Raw genomic sequence first — 17,636 nt, forward strand, 5'->3', positions numbered from 1 at the left:
ATGCCCTCAAACTGCCTCCACCATGTTTTACAGATGATGTTGTGTGCTTTGGATCATGAGCTGTTCCAAGCCTTCTCCACACTTTTTTCTTTCCGTCATTCTGGCACAGATTAATCTTCGTTTCATCCGTCCAAACGATGCTTTTCCAGAACTGGTCTGACTTTTTTTTTAGATGGTTTTTGGCAAAGTCTAATCTGGCTTTTCTTCAGGTTTATGAATGGTTTGCATCTTGTGGTGAACCCTCTGTATTTACTCTCGTGAAGTCTTCTCTTGATTGTAGACTTTGACAATGATATGCCCACCTCCTGGAGAGTGTCCTTCACTTGTCTGGTTGTTGTGAATGGGTTTTTCTTTACCATAGAGAGGATCCTAGATTGTAAGCTCGAAAGAGCAGGGCCCTTGATCCCCTCATGTTTTGCATTGTATTGGTATTCTGTCACATGTTCTGTCTCCCTTTGTAATGTACAGCGCTGAGTGAACTATTGGCGCTTTATAAATACTGTATAATAATAATAATAATAATAATAATCCTGCGATCATTCACCACTGTTGTCTTCCTTGGATGTCCATGCCTTTTTTATGTTGCTGAGCTCACCAGTGCATTCTTCTTTCCTCAGAATGTACTAAACTGTTGATTTGGCCACTCCTAAAGTTGCTGCTATTTCTCTGGTGGATTTGTTTAGTTTTTGAAGCCTTACAATGGCCTGTTTCACTTGCATGGACAGCTCCTTTGAACGCATGATGTAGGTTCAGAGCAATAGATTCCAAATGCAAATACCACACTTAGAATCCTCTCCAGACCTTTTACCTGCTTAATTGATGAAGAAATAATGGAGTAGCCCACACTTGGCCATAAAACAGCTTTTGATTCAGTTGTCCAGTTACTTTTGGTCCCTTGAAAATGGGGGGATGGCTACTCTTAAGAGCTGTAATTCCTAACCCCTTCCTCCAATTTGGATGTACATACCCTCAAATTAAACCTAAGAGTATGCACTTTCAGTCCATATCCATTACATAACTATAGCTTGAATGTTTTGGTAAATACCTTATAAAAACTAAAATTGTGCCTGTGTCCAGTATATATGGAGCGAACTGTATCTATAAAATATAAGCTTACATTTTCCTTTTCTGAAAGATATCCTATACTGCCATATCATCCAGAAATGCCTTTTTCTTTTTACAAATGAAACCTTGAAAGAGTCATTAATCCTAGATCAGAATAGGATTTGGTTATCACTGTATATTTATGTCTGGTACAATATTTGAACCGGCTTCTCTGTGCCAAATTTAATGCATGTTATCTTATCCAGTCCTCTCTCTAAAAAAACAATGGGAGTTATTTTCTAAAACTGCATGGTGCAAAATCTGCTCTAGTTATGCATGGAAACCAATCATCTTCCAGGTTTTGTCGAAGCTTAATTGAACAAGCTGAAGTTAGAAGACGATTGGCTACCATGCACAACTGCACCAGATTCTGAGTGCACCAGTTTTAGTAAATCTCTCCCAATATCTTGCTGGACAAAAGTTGATAAGATTTTCAGCTAAAATAATATGAGTGTATGTTGAGACAAGTTTCACATTACTTACCTTAAAGAACCAAAGGTTAGTTTTCTGGAAGGAATTTGAATTTTTTTCGTGAGAAGCTGCAGAATTGTTTTAAGAGGAAGCTTAAATATCCTAATCGTACAGGACACAGGCAACCTACCCATACACAATGGGTTATATTCTCGGACCTTCAGGTGATTGGACATTGGCAAGCTTTTTTGAAGACATGTCCCACTGGACAAGAAAAGCTACTTCCTATAACCCTACCCCACTCCGTGAGCCCTCAGTTTTTTGCTAGTGTCTGTAGGTGATGAACCTCTTCTATTTTTTTTTTTTTTCCCCCAGAGACACCAACTTCACAATTGTGTTTTTTTTTTTTTTATCCTCCAATTCCCCAGTCAAGCCTCACTGTCTTCTAATGCTTGCCTACACAGAAGCAGTACATCCGGAGCTGTGCAACCTTGGTAAAACTTTGGAAGCCATACCCAGACCCCATACTGTTGAGATTGCCTGTAATGATGCTGTGGGCACTGGATCCTTCATGGGGAACTCATCTTTACAATTGGTGCAACGTGTTCTTAGATACAGTGTGCTATACAGGTCTAGGGCTGCGGGCCATTGCTATGGAATCCAATCCCTAGGGACCCCATTCAGGGGGGTAAGCCCACCATGACAGGAAAAGCCTGGACTTTATATACAGTCCAGAGTCATGGACAGGTAAGACAAAGTCTCCCTGAACTTCTGATTGTTGTTGTGTAAAACAGGGCTATGTCTGGAATGTATTCACTTCACAGGGCAAACTTTTGAAATTTGGTGCTAAAATTCAACCACTGAGAGCTCAATCTCATGTGAATGACCAGGTGTTACATCGCACCATTGGTCAAGCACTTTAACACCACTTCTTCCCAACCTTTCACCATGAGGTTTTGTTGAATACCTGGGCTATCGCATACGCCATAGGTGTCAAACTGCGGCCTTTCAGCTGTTGAGGAACTAAAAACTCCATCATGCATCTGCCTTTAGGAGTCATGCTTGTAACTGTCAGCCTTGCAGTGCCTTATGGGATTTGTAGTTCTTCAGTAGCTGGAAGGTTGCAGTTTGACACCCCTGGTGTACGCCTTCCAGATGCACCAACCCCATCTCCCACACTCTGCACCCTCACTTATAGCGGAGACGAGGTAAAAAGGAACCAATTCTAAATATGTGAACATTCACTCTGCCAAAGGCATTCAGAACACTCAAGCCAAGAGTGACAACAATGCATCCTCTTAACATTGGAGTCCGCATCCGATTATAGCCCTATTTCAGGCATGCAACAAGTGGCTTAGTGGACAAATGCAAAATTCTCTGCATCTGCGTCAAAATTCATTGGACAGATTACGGCCCTAATTAAACCATCTTTATCCAAAGCTGAGACCCCTTACTCCTACTCCCTGTTTCTCACTTGGAGTCAGACCTTTATGTGCCAGTCATAGAGGATGTTTAGTTATAGGGGAATGATGATACCGCATTGGATGTACAGTGGGGCAAAAAAGTATTTAGTCAGCCACCAATTCTGCAAGTTCTCCCACTTAAAAAGATGAGAGGCCTGTAATTGGCATCATAGGTAGACCTCAAGTATGAGACAAAATGAGAACAAAAATCCAGACAATCACATTGGCTGATTTGGAAAGAATTTATTTGCAAATTATGGTGGAAAATAAGTATTTGGTCACCTACAAACAAGATTTCTGGCTCTCACAGACCTGTACCTTCTTCTGTAAGAGGCTCCTCTGTCCTGCACTCATTACCTGTATCAATGGCACCTGTTTGAACTTGTTATCAGTATAAAAGACACCTGTCCACAACCTCAAACAGTCACACTCCAAACTCCACTATGGTGAAGACCAAAGAGCTGTCGAAGGACACCAGAAACAAAATTGTAGACCTGCACCAGGCTGGGAAGACTGAATCTGCAATAGGCAAGCAGCTTGGTGTGAACAAATCAACTGTGGGAGCAATAATTAGAAAATGGAAAACATACAAGACCACTGATAATCTCCCTCGATCTGGGGCTCCACGCAAGATCTCACCCCGTGAGGTCAAAATGATCACAAGAACGGTGAGCAAAAATCCCAGGACCACACGGGGGGACCTAGTGAATGACTTGCAGAGAGCTGGGACCAGCGTAACAAAGGCTACCATCAGTAACACACTACGCCGCCAGGGACTCAGATCCTGAAGTGCCAGACGTGTCCCCCTGCTTAAGCCAGTACATGTCCGGGCCCGTCTGAAGTTTGCTAGAGAGCATTTGGATGATCCAGAAGAGGATTGGGAGAATGCCATATGGTCAGATGAAACCAAAATAGAACTGTTTGGTAGAAACACAACTTGCCGTGTTTGGAGGAGAGAGAATGCTGAGTTGCATCCAAAGAACACCATACCTACTGTGAAGCATGGGGGTGGCAACATCATGCTTTGGGGCTGTTTCTCCGCAAAGGGACCAGGACGACTGGTCAATGTACAGGACAGAATGAATGGGGCCGTGTATCGTGAGATTTTGAGTGCAAACCTCCTTCCATCAGCAAGGGCATTGAAGATGAAATGTGGCTGGGTCTTCCAACATGACAATGATCCCAAACATACCGCTCGGGCAACAAAGGAGTGGCTTCATAAGCATTTCAAGGTCCTGGAGTGGCCTAGCCAGTCTCCAGATCTCAACCCCATAGAAAACCTTTGGAGGGAGTTGAAAGTCCGTGTTGCCCAGCGACAGCCCCAAAACATCACTGCTCTAGAGGAGATCTGCATGGAGGAATGGGCCAACATACCAGAAACCGTGTGTGCCAACCTTGGGAAGACTTACAGGAAACGTTTGACCTCTGTCATTGCCAACAAAGGATATATAACAAAGTATTGAGATGAACTTTTGATATTGACCAAATACTTATTTTCCACCATAATTTGCAAATAAATTCTTTCCAAATCAGCCAATGTGATTGTCTGGATTTTTTTTTCTCATTTTGTCTCTCACAGTTGAGGTCTACCTATGATGCCAATTACAGGCCTCTCTCATCTTTTTAAGTGGGAGAACTTGCACAATTGGTGGCTGACTTAATACTTTTTTGCCCCACTGTATCTGCAGGCAATTTCTCTCTCCCACATTGTCAGTATGCTTGCTAATGTTGAAAAGCTCATTGTCTCAAAAAGCCTAGGCATTTTGCAGGTTGACTCTCCTCCATCTCACCTTGCCTCTTGTGCAATAAGACACCTATAAAAACTTCCAAAACATTCCCTGTTCAGGAAAAGATAAAATGTGCAGAGTATGACGATTTGGTCACTCCTGAAAGAATGTTTACTCCTCCAAAAGTCTTTGCTAAACTCTATCCAGTGGAAAAAGTGTTTTTAAAAAAACGAGCTATTCTTGTGGTAGACTCTGCTGTCTTTGACCTGAACCAACATCTCACTGTACCTGTTGAAGATGTTCCTACTTTTAAAGATTTTGCTGACAGAAAATTTGAGATGCTCTTTAAAGCTTTTTTTTTTTAATATGGCAGGTCCAGCCCTGCAACCAGCTCTTGCTGCTATTTCAGTGTGTCAAAATGCAGCTAACTGGACTAGGACAATGAATAATCAACATGATCTTGTAGGATCGTGTGGCTGCAGAGCAATTACAATAATGGTCTTCTGCTCTTTCTGTGTAGATGCACTGGAGCACACCATAAAACTAATATCCATTCATATGCACAGAAATCTCTGGCTAAAGGCAGAAGCTGCCTGTAAAAGCAAGAGAAGATGGTGATATGTCTGCCATCAAACTGGCCCCGGTAAACCTAGTACACAGACATACTCTGACTACTAGAAGACGACCTCTGGCCTCTTCCCAGCAGACCAGATCTGCTATCCCAAGGCTCTCTATTCCACTCTGCTTTACAGTCTCTGGCTTTAATGGCATGGCTGTTGAAACCCAAGTCTTAAGGGATAGAGGCATTTCTAAGTCTGTGATTTGAACCTTGCTAATAGCAAGAAAAGGTGCTTCCAGGAATACTCATTATCATACCTGGAAATCTTACTTTTCCTGGCATGAACACAGTCAATTCAGTCTCAGAGATTGTCTTGTGCTTCATATTCTTGCCTTTCTACAAATAGGTCTTGATCAGAATCTAGCTTTCAGCCTTCTGAAAGGGCAGATATTGGTCTTATCCATTTACATCACCTTGTAAAAACCTTTATTCAAGATGTTCCTCGTATCAGGTGCCCTTTCCAGCACACATTGCTTTCATGGAACCTGAGCTTGGCTCTCTCTGGCTTGCAGAAAGCACCCTTTGAATGACTTTCAGCAATATCCCCTTACAGCTTCTTGCCACAAAAGTAGCCTTTTTGGTCACTAGACCACATGTCAGACATGTTTCTGAAATGGCAGACCTTTTTCTGTAGACGAGCCTTTCCTCATACTTAACAACAAGGTTGTATTATGCCCAAGACCTTATTTTCTTTCATAGGTGGTTTCAGCATTCCATATCAATGAATACTTTGCGCAGTCATCCTTGTGCCCTGCCCCCAAGTATCCAAAGGAAGTCTCTTTATGTTTTTAAATGCTAGTGCTTCCATTACACAGATTTCCAGTTTGTTCTTTTAGCTGAACCTTGCATTGGGCACCCTGTTTCAAAATCCATCTTTACACAGAGGATAAGGGATTTGATTAAAAGAGCTTATGTTCAAAAACAGATACTTTTTCCTGAGCTGTTAAGTGGACCACATCAGACCTGTTGAAGTATCCTGGGCATTTAGGCATCCTGTTTGTTGCTCAACTGTCTGTGACTGCCAGCTGGTCTTCTGTTCAAAGTTTTACCAGATGGATGTCCAATCTTCTGCAGCCTTTGATGGCAATGTTCTTGCAGCAGCAATCTGAACCTGGGGTGTAAACCCTGCTGTTTTTTGGGCCTGTTGGCACAGTTCCATTCCTCTAGTTGCCTACCCTTGTATTCATTGCTTAGGGGTACCCCATGGTGTATGAATAATTTGCCTGTGCCCTGTACTGTAAGATATGGAATGTGCAGGTAAGTCAAAATTCCTCTGATCTTAATTGTAGAGTACAGGACACATGCCACCCTCCATTAACTTTACTTCTTTCTGTACTTTATAGGGAAGGTGCTTATAATTTGCAGGTAAATAAAAATCCCTTTTTTTTTTTTTTTTTTTTTTTATTGCTGTGGAAAGTTTTTGTTTTTCTTTGATTTTTTTTTTGAAAATCAATTTTCCAAACTCTTTGGCCTATTTATCTTAAAGTATAATTCCAGGATAAAGTTGACTAATTTTAAAAATGCTCTCTCCTTCCTCCTAACACACATACTGACTAACCTGTGTAAGAAGGGTCTGAAGACTTGCTTATTTTCAAGCTGCTCTGGTGCGGTCATGTGACTGCGCTAGCTGACACGGGAGATCATGCGACTGGATGAAAGCAGCCTGAAAATACGCAAGTATACTGATCTTTCTTACACAGGTTAGTCAGAATAGGTGTTAGGAAGGGAAGAGGGAGCATTTTTAAGATTAGTTAGCTTCATCCTGGAATTCTACTTTAAGAGGTATGAGCTGAACTAACCAGTCCAGATTTTTTATTTTTTTTTGCTTGGCCTCATATTGAAGCTTTAAATGGATTATTTTAGAGGTTTTAGATCATCAGGTAGATATGCTATCACTGTCTTCTAAATATTCCCTATGAGATGTTCTATAGGTACACCTGAAAAAGCTTCACAAGAAACATCTTTATAAAATGCCTTAGCACCACTGTGACTCCAAGAACAAGCAGCTGTACCCAAAGGTACTTCAGAATTGTTAGACATCTCACCCTATGATGGAGAACATCTCCAACAGTCACGCAGGGAAATGTAATTTGCACTGCTTGCACTCATATGGTCTGCTATTACTCCAGTAAGCTTCTTTTAAGATTCTTGTGAAAGGAAGAAATGTAATTATGCACAGAGACTTGTAGTAATAATAAAATGTATATAGCCAATTATAAGCATTTGGGGGAAAATATACAGAAATGCCCTTGCACTGTTGTGTAACATTTGCTTCATGCCATTAGATCAGGATAAGAAAATAGACAAACTAGTAAACTGCAAGTCTTAAGGGTTCAGTTCACATATTTTTGCAGAAAAAGTCCTGCAAAGTTTGTGCATTTATTATTTTTCCTTAAGTTTTGCCTGGCATGAGGCCTATAATACAAATAGTAATATACATCCTTTGAGTTAAGCAGCATATCAGTCTAATGATACACATGCATCAAGTAGGGATGCACTGAAATTTCAGTGGTCGCAACGTTTCAGCCGCAAAAACACCTTTCGGCCATCAGCCGAAATGGAAAAAAAAGCACCGATACAGGTGCCAAAAAACCCCGCCCCTTGCCGCCGCCACAGGCTGCCGCTCGGTAGTTCTCAGCCTTACCTGAGAAACCATCAAATGATTCTGGCACTGGGCATAGAGATGAGTGAAGGAAAGATGGCCTCCACTCATCTCTATGCCCTTGGAGGACCGGAGCAATGTCACTTCCGGTTCTGGCCATTTTTTTTTTTTTTTTTTTTTAAAGCACTAGATTAATGCTTTTTTTTTTTTTTTTTTTTTTTTTTTGATCCAGTGCTTTACATTGCAGAGGAGAGATGTGGGGTCTTATTGACCCCATATCTCTCCATAAAGAGGATCTGTCACTAATTTATTTCTGTCACAAGGGATGCATGCATTTCTTGTGATAAGAATAAAAGTGATTAAAAACAATTTTAACGGGGCAGTGCAAAAAAACCCAAAACATTAAATTTTAAAAGTGCCCCCATCTCTCCAGTGCTTGCACGTAGTGGTGAACGCATTCGTAGGCCATGCCCACATATGTAAGCAAATCGCCACAAATGTCAGAGCAAGAGCAATAATTTTCACACTAGACCTCCTCTGTAACTTTACACTGCAAACTTGTAGACATTTTTAAAGCATCACCCATGGAGATTTTTTTTTAGTACCTCAGTTTCACGCCATTCCACAAGCGTGCGCAATTTTAAACCGTGACATGTTGGGTATCTATTTACCCGTCGTAACATCCTCTTTCATATTTTAAAAAAAAAAATTGGGGCATATATTGTTTTTTTTAATCCGTATATTTTTTCCAAAAAATATATATTCATTTTTAAAAACCGTGCATTTTGGTTTTCGGCCAAGTGCATTTTGAATTTTTGTTTTTGGTTTCGGCACCAGAATTTTCATTTCAGTGCACCTCTAGCATCAAGTTTGCATCAATTGTATTTACCGTATATACTCGAATATAAGCCGAGGTATTTAATTTTACCACAAAAAACTGGGAAAAACTATTGACTCGAGTATAAGCCGAGGGTGGGAACATAAGTGGGAAGAATCGTGCCTCATCATTGGTGTCAGTGGGAGGAATAGTGCCCCATCATTGGTATCAGTGGGAGGAATAGTGCCCCATCATTGGTATCAGTGGGAGGAATAGTGCCCCATCATTGGTGTCAGTGGGAGGAATAGTGCCCCATCATTGGTGTCAGTGGGAGGAATAGTGCCCCATCATTGGTATCAGTGGGAGGAATAGTGCCCCATCATTGGTGTCAGTGGGAGGAATAGCGCCCCATCATTGGTGTCAGTGGGAGGAATAGCGCCCCATCATTGGTGTCAGTGGGAGGAATAGCGCCCCATCATTGGTGTCAGTGGGAGGAATAGCGCCCCATCATTGGTATCAGTGGCAGGAATAGTGCCCCATCATTAGTATCAGTGGGGGGAATAGCACCCCATTATTGGTGTCAGTGGAATAGTGCCCCATCTTTGGTGTCAGTGGGAGGAATAGTGTCCCATCATTGGTGTCAGTGGGAGGAATAGTGTCCCATCATTGGTGTCAGTGGGAGGAATAGTGTCCCATCATTGGTGTCAGTGGGGGGGGGGTGGAGGAATAGTGCCCCATCGTTGGTGTCAGTGGGTGGGAGGAAAAGTGCCCCATCGTTGGTGTCAGTGGGGGGGAGGAATAGTATCCCATGATTGGTGTCAGTGGGGGGTGGAATAGTGCCCCATCATTGGTGTCAGTGGGGGGGGGGAGGAATAGTGCCCAATCGTTGGTGTCAGTGGGAGGAATAATGCCCCATCATTGGTATCAGTGACACCAATGATGGGGCACTATTCCTCCCACTGACACTTGCTGACCCCTGTTCCAGTATGGTGCTGCTGCAGCCAGCATATGTGGTTGCAGCAGCACCTAAGCACGGCACATTTACCTGCATCTCCTTCACTCGATTTTCGCGGTGCCGCTCAGCTCCGCCTCCTCGCCGGTGATTGGCCGCCTGTGTGCCTTTCCTGAGCTACAGTTCTGGCGGCCAATCACCGGTGAGAAGGCGGAGCAGCCGCGTAAACATCCAGTGGACGAACCGAATGAAGGAGCAGCCGCGCTTCCTGGACCGGATCGTCGTGGGACCAGAGCCAGGTAAGAGACAGCAGCCCCCTGCAGACGTTGACTCGAGTATAAGCCGAGGGGGCCGTTTTTCAGCACAAAAAATGTGCTGAAAAACTCGGCTTATACTCGAGTATATACGGTAGTCTTTTTTTTATAATTTAATCTGAAGTTTTTGTCATTGAAAGTTTTCTATACTGATGGCTGCCTGTGCCATGCACTTATTTTTTTTTTCCAAGGTAAATTTGCAAGAAAATTAGATTTTATCATACAGTCCAAAATTAAGAAATTGAATTTCCAATTCTGATTGCTTCCTTTTCAGTTGACGACCTGGTGAAAAAATCAACCACAGTTTTGTTATACATTGGAATGGACTGTCAAACTAAACTGTGGGCAGAACTTTCTTGCTCGTGAACCTGCATGTTTCACTTGGCAGGCTTCATCTGTCCCTAATTAGAAATCAACTGTTAAAAAGACTAATTTTAGGTAATTTGTCAAACTGGCGGGATAATAGCAGTCATTGTTCAGTGATGGCTACCACTTAAATACTAGCCATCCTAAATTACCACAATAACACAACATCATTGTTATCACACTGTAATGTAGGGATGTGCTTAGTACGGCAAACAGTTTCTAGCTGTCTAGCGTGATCGAAAGTATTATTATTATAATACAGGATTTATAAAGATTTTACCTGGCAACTAAAGCAAATATAAGAGCCTATTCAGTGGTGTGTTTTTTTGGTTTTTTTTTAAAGGGAACACTTGGTCAACAAAGTGCCCTTTAAAGTGTTACTAAACCCACAACAGTAAAGTCAGTATGTATATGCAGTAAAGCATGCTTGTTATACTCACTGTGAGACCTAAGGGGTTAATCTAAATGCCTCAAACGCCGCAGTCGTGCGCTGGAGAGACTATGGCGCAAAACCAGGTCCCCTCATGCATTCTCCCTCTACAAATCTGCCTTCCTCACCTACACCTCCTCCCACCACGCCGCCAAGCAGGCCTACTTCGTTAACCTGATCAACACCCTCTCCACCTGCCCTCGCCGACTCTTCTCCACCTTCAACTCCCTGCTCTCTCCCCCCCTCCTCCACTCAGTACCTCACTTACCGCCCACGAGATTGCCACTCATCTCCACAACAAGATTGACGCAATCCACAAGGACATAGTCAACTTGCAATCTACCTCCCCATCTAGCCTCCCCCCTTCCATCACCCCCTCATCTCTCCCCTCCTCTGACCTCGCAACGGCACTGCCCCCCACCACACCCAAGGCCCTGCCTACCGTAACCCCCCCGTCACTGCACTCCTTCAGCCCTACTACCACTGAGGAAGTCACCAGAGTCTTCTCAGAAGCCCGCCTCACTACCTGCCCCCTGGACCCTATCCCCTCTCAACTCCTCCGGTCACCCCCCTCTTCCCTCATCCGCTCCCTTACCCACATCTTCAATCTCTCCCTCTCTACTGGCGTCTTCCCCTCCCCCCTAAAACATGCGCACATCGCCCCCATACTCAAAAAGCCCTCCCTGGACCCCACTGACCTCAACAACCTCAGACCAATTTCCCTGCTGCCACTCACTTCCAAGCTCCTTGAGCGCTTGGTCTACGATCGCCTAAGCGCCCACCTAACTGACAGCAACCTCCTTGACCCACTACAGTCCGGCTTCCGTCCCCTACACTCCACCGAAACTGCCCTCCTCAAAATCACCAACGATCTACTAACCGCCAAAGCCAAAGGCGACTACTCTGTCCTCCTTCTCCTAGACCTCTCCGCAGCCTTTGACACAGTCGACCACCCCCTCCTCCTTAATAAACTACTCTCCCTTGGCATCAGAGACACCGCTCTCTCTTGGTTCTCGTCCTATCTATCCCAACGCTCCTTCAGCGTTTCCTACAACGGTGCCACCTCCCCTTCCCTCCCCCTCTCTGTTGGGGTCCCCCAGGGCTCTGTCCTTGGACCCCTTCTCTTCTCCATCTACACCTCCTCCCTTGGCAAACTCATACACTCCCATGGCTTCAATTACCACCTCTACGCTGATGATACTCAAATCTACCTATCCACCCCTCACCTCACCCCCACATTCTCCGCCCGCATCACTCACCTCCTAAACGACATCTCTGACTGGATGTCGCTCCATTTCCTCAAGCTCGACCTCTCCAAAACCGAGCTTCTCGTCTTTCCCCCTTCCCGCGCCCCCCCCCCCCCCATCCTTTCCATCACTACCAACAACACCACCATCAATCCCGCCCAGCAAGCCAAGGTCTTTGGCGTCATTCTGGACTCAAACCTTTCCTTTCAACCTCATGTCAAATCACTTACAAACACATGCAGGCTCCACCTCCGGAACATCGCCAAGATACGCTCCTTCCTTACCCCAGACACCACCAAACTACTCGTACACTCCCTGATTATCTCACGCCTTGACTACTGCAACTCCCTCCTCACCGGCCTACCCCAGTGCAAACTCTCCCCGCTTCAGACCATCCTGAACTCAGCGGCCAGACTCATCCACCTCACCAACCGCTCCACCTCTGCCTATCCCTCCACTGGCTCCCCATTGCCCAACGCATTAAATTCAAACTGCTCACTCTGACCTATAAGGCCATTCACAACACTGCCCCTAACTACCTCACCGACCTGATTCCCAGGTACCACCCTACCCTTCGCTCTTCACAGGACCTCCTTCTATCTTGCTCCCTGGTCTCCTCCTCCCACGCACGACTGCAAGACTTCTCCAGGTCCTCCCCCATCCTCTGGAACGCACTACCCCAATCCATCAGACTATCACCTTCCCTCCTCACCTTCAGGCGCTCCCTGAAAACCCACCTCTTCAGGGAAGCCTACCCCACCCTCACCTGACAGCCGCTGCCCTTCCCTCCTCCTACCACTCCATCCCCCACAGCCATTTCCTCCTGTACCTCTACCCCCTCCCTCCTAGATTGTAAGCTTGAAAGAGTAGGGCCCTCTTACCCCTTGTGTGCTGTTTGTTGTTACTGTACTGTTGCATGTATTGTCCCCCCCTCTATTGTACAGCGCTGAGCAAACCCTTTGGCGCTATATAAACTCGATAAAATAAATAAATAAATAAATAATCCTCTGCATTATGTAAAAACACGGTTTGATCCTGACTTCTCTGATCCTCCCTTTCTTCCAGTGTCCCCGTCTTATCTCCTGATATATCATGAGGAGTCCCTCTGCACATGCTCAGTTTTGTGTGCATTGCTAGAGAGCTTTTTTTTTTTCTTGGGAGTGTGCATGTGATAAGCACAGGGCCTATCAACACTGTCTAGACAGGGATTCTGTATCCTCCTAGAGCAACACGAAAACTCCTCCTGCAAGCTTTAGCCAGTGCTGGGATGGACACTGAAAGCCACAAAACTGCTCTAACGGCTGATAAGTTATTTAGCAGTTTATATTTACTAAAATAATTGAACTTCCATGTTCTCTGTACTGTGGGAGACCAGATATAGTGACTGAAGGGTCCTGGGTTTAGTAACACTTTAACTGCCAGCCAGTGCCAATCTGAAAATGCTTAGGGTAGATGTCATTGTTTAGTTAAGGCTCGCATTGTGCCAGTCAGCACATTTTGGCACACCAGAGATTTGACTTCAGTGACTTCTCAACGGGAGAACATATTTTTTTTTGAGGGGTGTGATTACCCGCCTGCCAAGAAACATGGGCACTGGATTTATTTTTTTTTTCTGTTCCAGTGCCCATATGAACAAATCCTTAATTGGAACTGCCTTGTGGGCAGATTCTGTGGTTATTGGCTCCATATTCAGTTAGCATATTAATGCCACTCAACTATCACTGCTGTAAGCAAGTGAACGTTAAAGAGATGCTGCCAAAGCCGGGAAACTATTTTTGAAGTGTTTCGGATTTGATGATCTGTTATGCTGCAGTTCATTGTTAGACTCTGGTGAGCCTATCTATTGTGTTTTTCCATCCTGGAAAACCTACTATATGCCAATTTTCATTTGAAAAAATTATTTTAATAGTTTCTATAAGATCTGTGGTACCCATTACCATATCTCTTTACCAACTGAAATTGTGAACTTCCACGCATTAAAATTGTTCCCACTTTATATATTGAAAGCTTAAATCTTCTTTACGCCTTGGTTTATGTAGAACTGTTAATGACATTTACTTATTCATATGTAGGTCAAAAAATATGTTTAGGATCACAACATGTCAAAAGAAATAAAGCCGCTAATACACTTATTTACCTGTTATGTAGTGCTTCTGTGCTGTTCTATCAGCTGAATACAGCTTTGAAAAACGTGCATGTTGAGCCAGGTGCTGCTTTCACATCTCAAATTCTAGGAAACATCTGATTCCTGCCAGTACAAAATGGAATTCTCATTAATGCTAGTGTTGCACAAGCATTATGCATGCTAATCATTTTATGATCACTTGACGAAAATGAAACGTGATTAGACAAATAGACCTGTTGAGAGCCCCTGGATTTCATGACCTTCTGTTTCCTGTAGAACCTTTTTGAAAACGTAGTATAATGTAGAGGTAAGCAACTTAGAAAATACATTTACATTTCCTCAGCTGACTTTGACAGCAATGGCAACTTGATAACACTACACACTGCTTAAAGTAACTCTCAGGACAAAAGCGCACAGTCTTTTGTAGTAATCTGAGCTATGGAGTTCATGAGGCATCTTTAAAAACTGGAAAGAGAAAGCTAGCCATAAAAGTGTTATTCTTGGCAGTGGGGATATTAATGGTTATATTAATGTGGGCCTTCATAATAGTAGAGCCCTCTGTCCCTCAAAGTGTTAATGGTTTCAAGTGCCCTGGCTTCCAACTCTACTGGGAGGCATGAAATTACATGACTGTGCTTCACCACTGCCTCTTGGGAAAACTGAATGCTTAAAAAAAACCCCCAAAACTGCAAGAATGTACTCTAGCACACTACAAGAAAGGACATTGGAAGCAATTCATAGACCATGGGTTCTATACGGCTGTCTTCAGGTGATTGGACACTGGTAAAAGCTTTGCTTGGTCTACCCCCTGGTGTCCTTTTATAATCCTGCCCAACCATGAGGCTTTGGTTTTTTGCTAGTGTTTTTAGGAGATGGATACCTTCTCCTAGCTTTTCACTAGATTTAACTACCTCCTGATTACTGATTGATCCTGATTACTGCCTTCGCAACTTATTAGCAGTTACTAGATTGGTGAGACTCGAGCACATCCTGGGAACCGGACCCCACAGTATCAAGGCTGGCATGTAATGTTTGCTAAGGACACTGGATCCTACCTTCGGTGCTCTACAGGTCCAGGATCTTGCTCCATCTCTATACCATCCAGACCCTGAAGACCCCTCTGTGATTATGCCCACAATGCCAGGCGAAGCCTGGACCCTGCACAGGACCAGTAATGTCCTTTTTTTTTTTTTTCTTTTTTTTAATACCAGTTCCTGACTTATATGTCTTATTCTACAATACATATCACAGTGCTTTGAACAAAAGTGGCTTAAAGGGCACAAGTGTACTGGTAATTGCACTCTTAGTGGTTTTCCCCAACTGTATAGTCTCACTATTTGGCCTAATGGGTAACATAACTTTCATCTATTCAAGTTTGGCAGTTCTTTTCAACCTCACAACTGAAAATTACTTTCCAGCTACTGAAACAGCACTTGTAACACTTAGATGTGCACTTCTGGCTGCCATTTTCTGCTGCCAATGCTACCTGATTGTTTGCCACACCATCTGCTGACCAACTGCCAAAGGAAGCCACCATTGGAACTTGGTTAGTGCCTGGATTACTCCTTCATGGACACTCAAGAGACTTAATTCACATTTACTCTGTTTGCACCCCTCAGAGGATTACTCTCATTCAGCAGTGGGGGATTACAGGTGCTTGGGAGCCCGAACATATGGGACAGACAGCAATGAGTCTGCTGCAGGCCCAAAGGAAACTTCCAAGTTTCTTGCAAGTTAATAATGGTTCCCTCACACTGCTCCAATCCCATAACTCCAGCTCCTGAACACGTGGACTGCATGCAACCTGTTTGGCTAGGCTTGAATTCACAGCCACTGTATCTGACCTATTCCAGAAGCTATCAACATTTCTGAAATCAGAGGAGGCTGGTAAGTGCAAGCACACTTCTGCCTCTTCTTTGATTATAATTATGCCTGAACAATAGAATTGACTGATGCACATGCTGCAACACAAACCAAAGGAATGCAGATTTTTCCACCAGACGTTTAGAAATGTCTCTCCTCCATTATGTAAGGAAGTTACTTAACCTCTCGCCATATGCTGGTCACTGTGGATTCTTTGAGGCAGTGCGTACTTGTCTCTGGATCGATACATTCAGCACTGCACAGGTCCTACATATAGCTATATAATGCTGTTTGAGAACTTTCTGTAGAAATGCTTTTCCCACTCTGGATCATGCAAGTTGGCCCTGATACAATGTTTGGCCAAATTCAGAAGTTATTTCCCCCCTTCTCATAATTTTGAGGCTTTGTTTCCTATGGGTACAGAATTTAACCAAAAATGGTCCATACAACAAGGTGGACTTGGCCATTCTTGCAATTAATGCTGACATTACCATCCCTATTAAGGGTACCCCCTCCCTTAAAGATTGTGGATAAGCACTTAGAGACTCTTCTAAAATAAATCTCCTTTGCACTAGTAGGACCATATGTCAGATCTTTAGAATGTTATTACTTTCTGTGTACATGTTCTGAATCCTATGGCTTAAAGATTGGGCAACTGATCCAATGAAAGATAGATGCTGTTTCCACATGCCCTTCAAGGACAAGCTTCTCTTTGGCAAGTCCCTCAATGAATGCATGGGAGAGGTTTCAGACCCTCTTATCCAAAATCATATCTCACTCTGAATTACATATCTCCTACTCATTCACTACCCTTCCCAGATACAATCATCATCTACAGCAGGTTCTTCCGGTCACAGCAAACTTTCTTTCTCTAAGCCCAGCTAAACTGCTAATAAGCCTTTCTCAGGACAATAGGTCATCCCCTCTTATGGAGCAGATGGGGTGGTCTACAGTCACATAACCTGACTTAAAAAAAAAAAGATTAATTATTCTTAATTGCTGTCCTCTTCTTATCTCTCTGGGTCTCCTCTGTTTCTACTCAATTGGAAAAAAAACAATACCTTAACACTTTCGTTGCCAGAGCAATTTTTTTTTTATTTTTTTGCATGTTTAAAATATAATTTTAGGCCAGAATATTATGTGAAACCCCCAAACACTATGTTTTCTGAAAGCAGACACCCTAGAGAATAAGTCCAGAAATGAGTCTCTTCTTCCCCCCCATAGCCAATTCCTTATTAAAATTGGGTTCCAGGTCCTTCACAGAACCTAGAGTTGTGCACTCCTTTGAGTGAAACTGACTAAATTCTGTTTCACATTTCTCCTGAACCGGTTAATCCGTGGCAATTTATTCTCCGCAATTTTTGATGTAGTAAGGTGTTTTTGCTGTTTTTGATTTGAGGCCCATTGGCTGTCTTGTTTTCTCCCTGTGGACTTGTTGTGGCTGTTTAGCTGTTTTGTTGCTCACCCCTTGATTATACCTTGAGATGTCTCCTGGTCTATGAATAATTTCCTGTCCTGTATTTCAAGATAAAAATGAGGAAATTTGATGTACCTGTAAATTCTGTACAGGACTCAGGTCTTTCCCCTCTCTTCTCT

This window comes from Staurois parvus, unplaced genomic scaffold (genome assembly GCF_062004578.1).
Source record: "Staurois parvus isolate SC_StPar_1 unplaced genomic scaffold, SC_StPar_1.0 ptg000136l, whole genome shotgun sequence".
NCBI lineage: Eukaryota > Metazoa > Chordata > Amphibia > Anura > Ranidae > Staurois > Staurois parvus.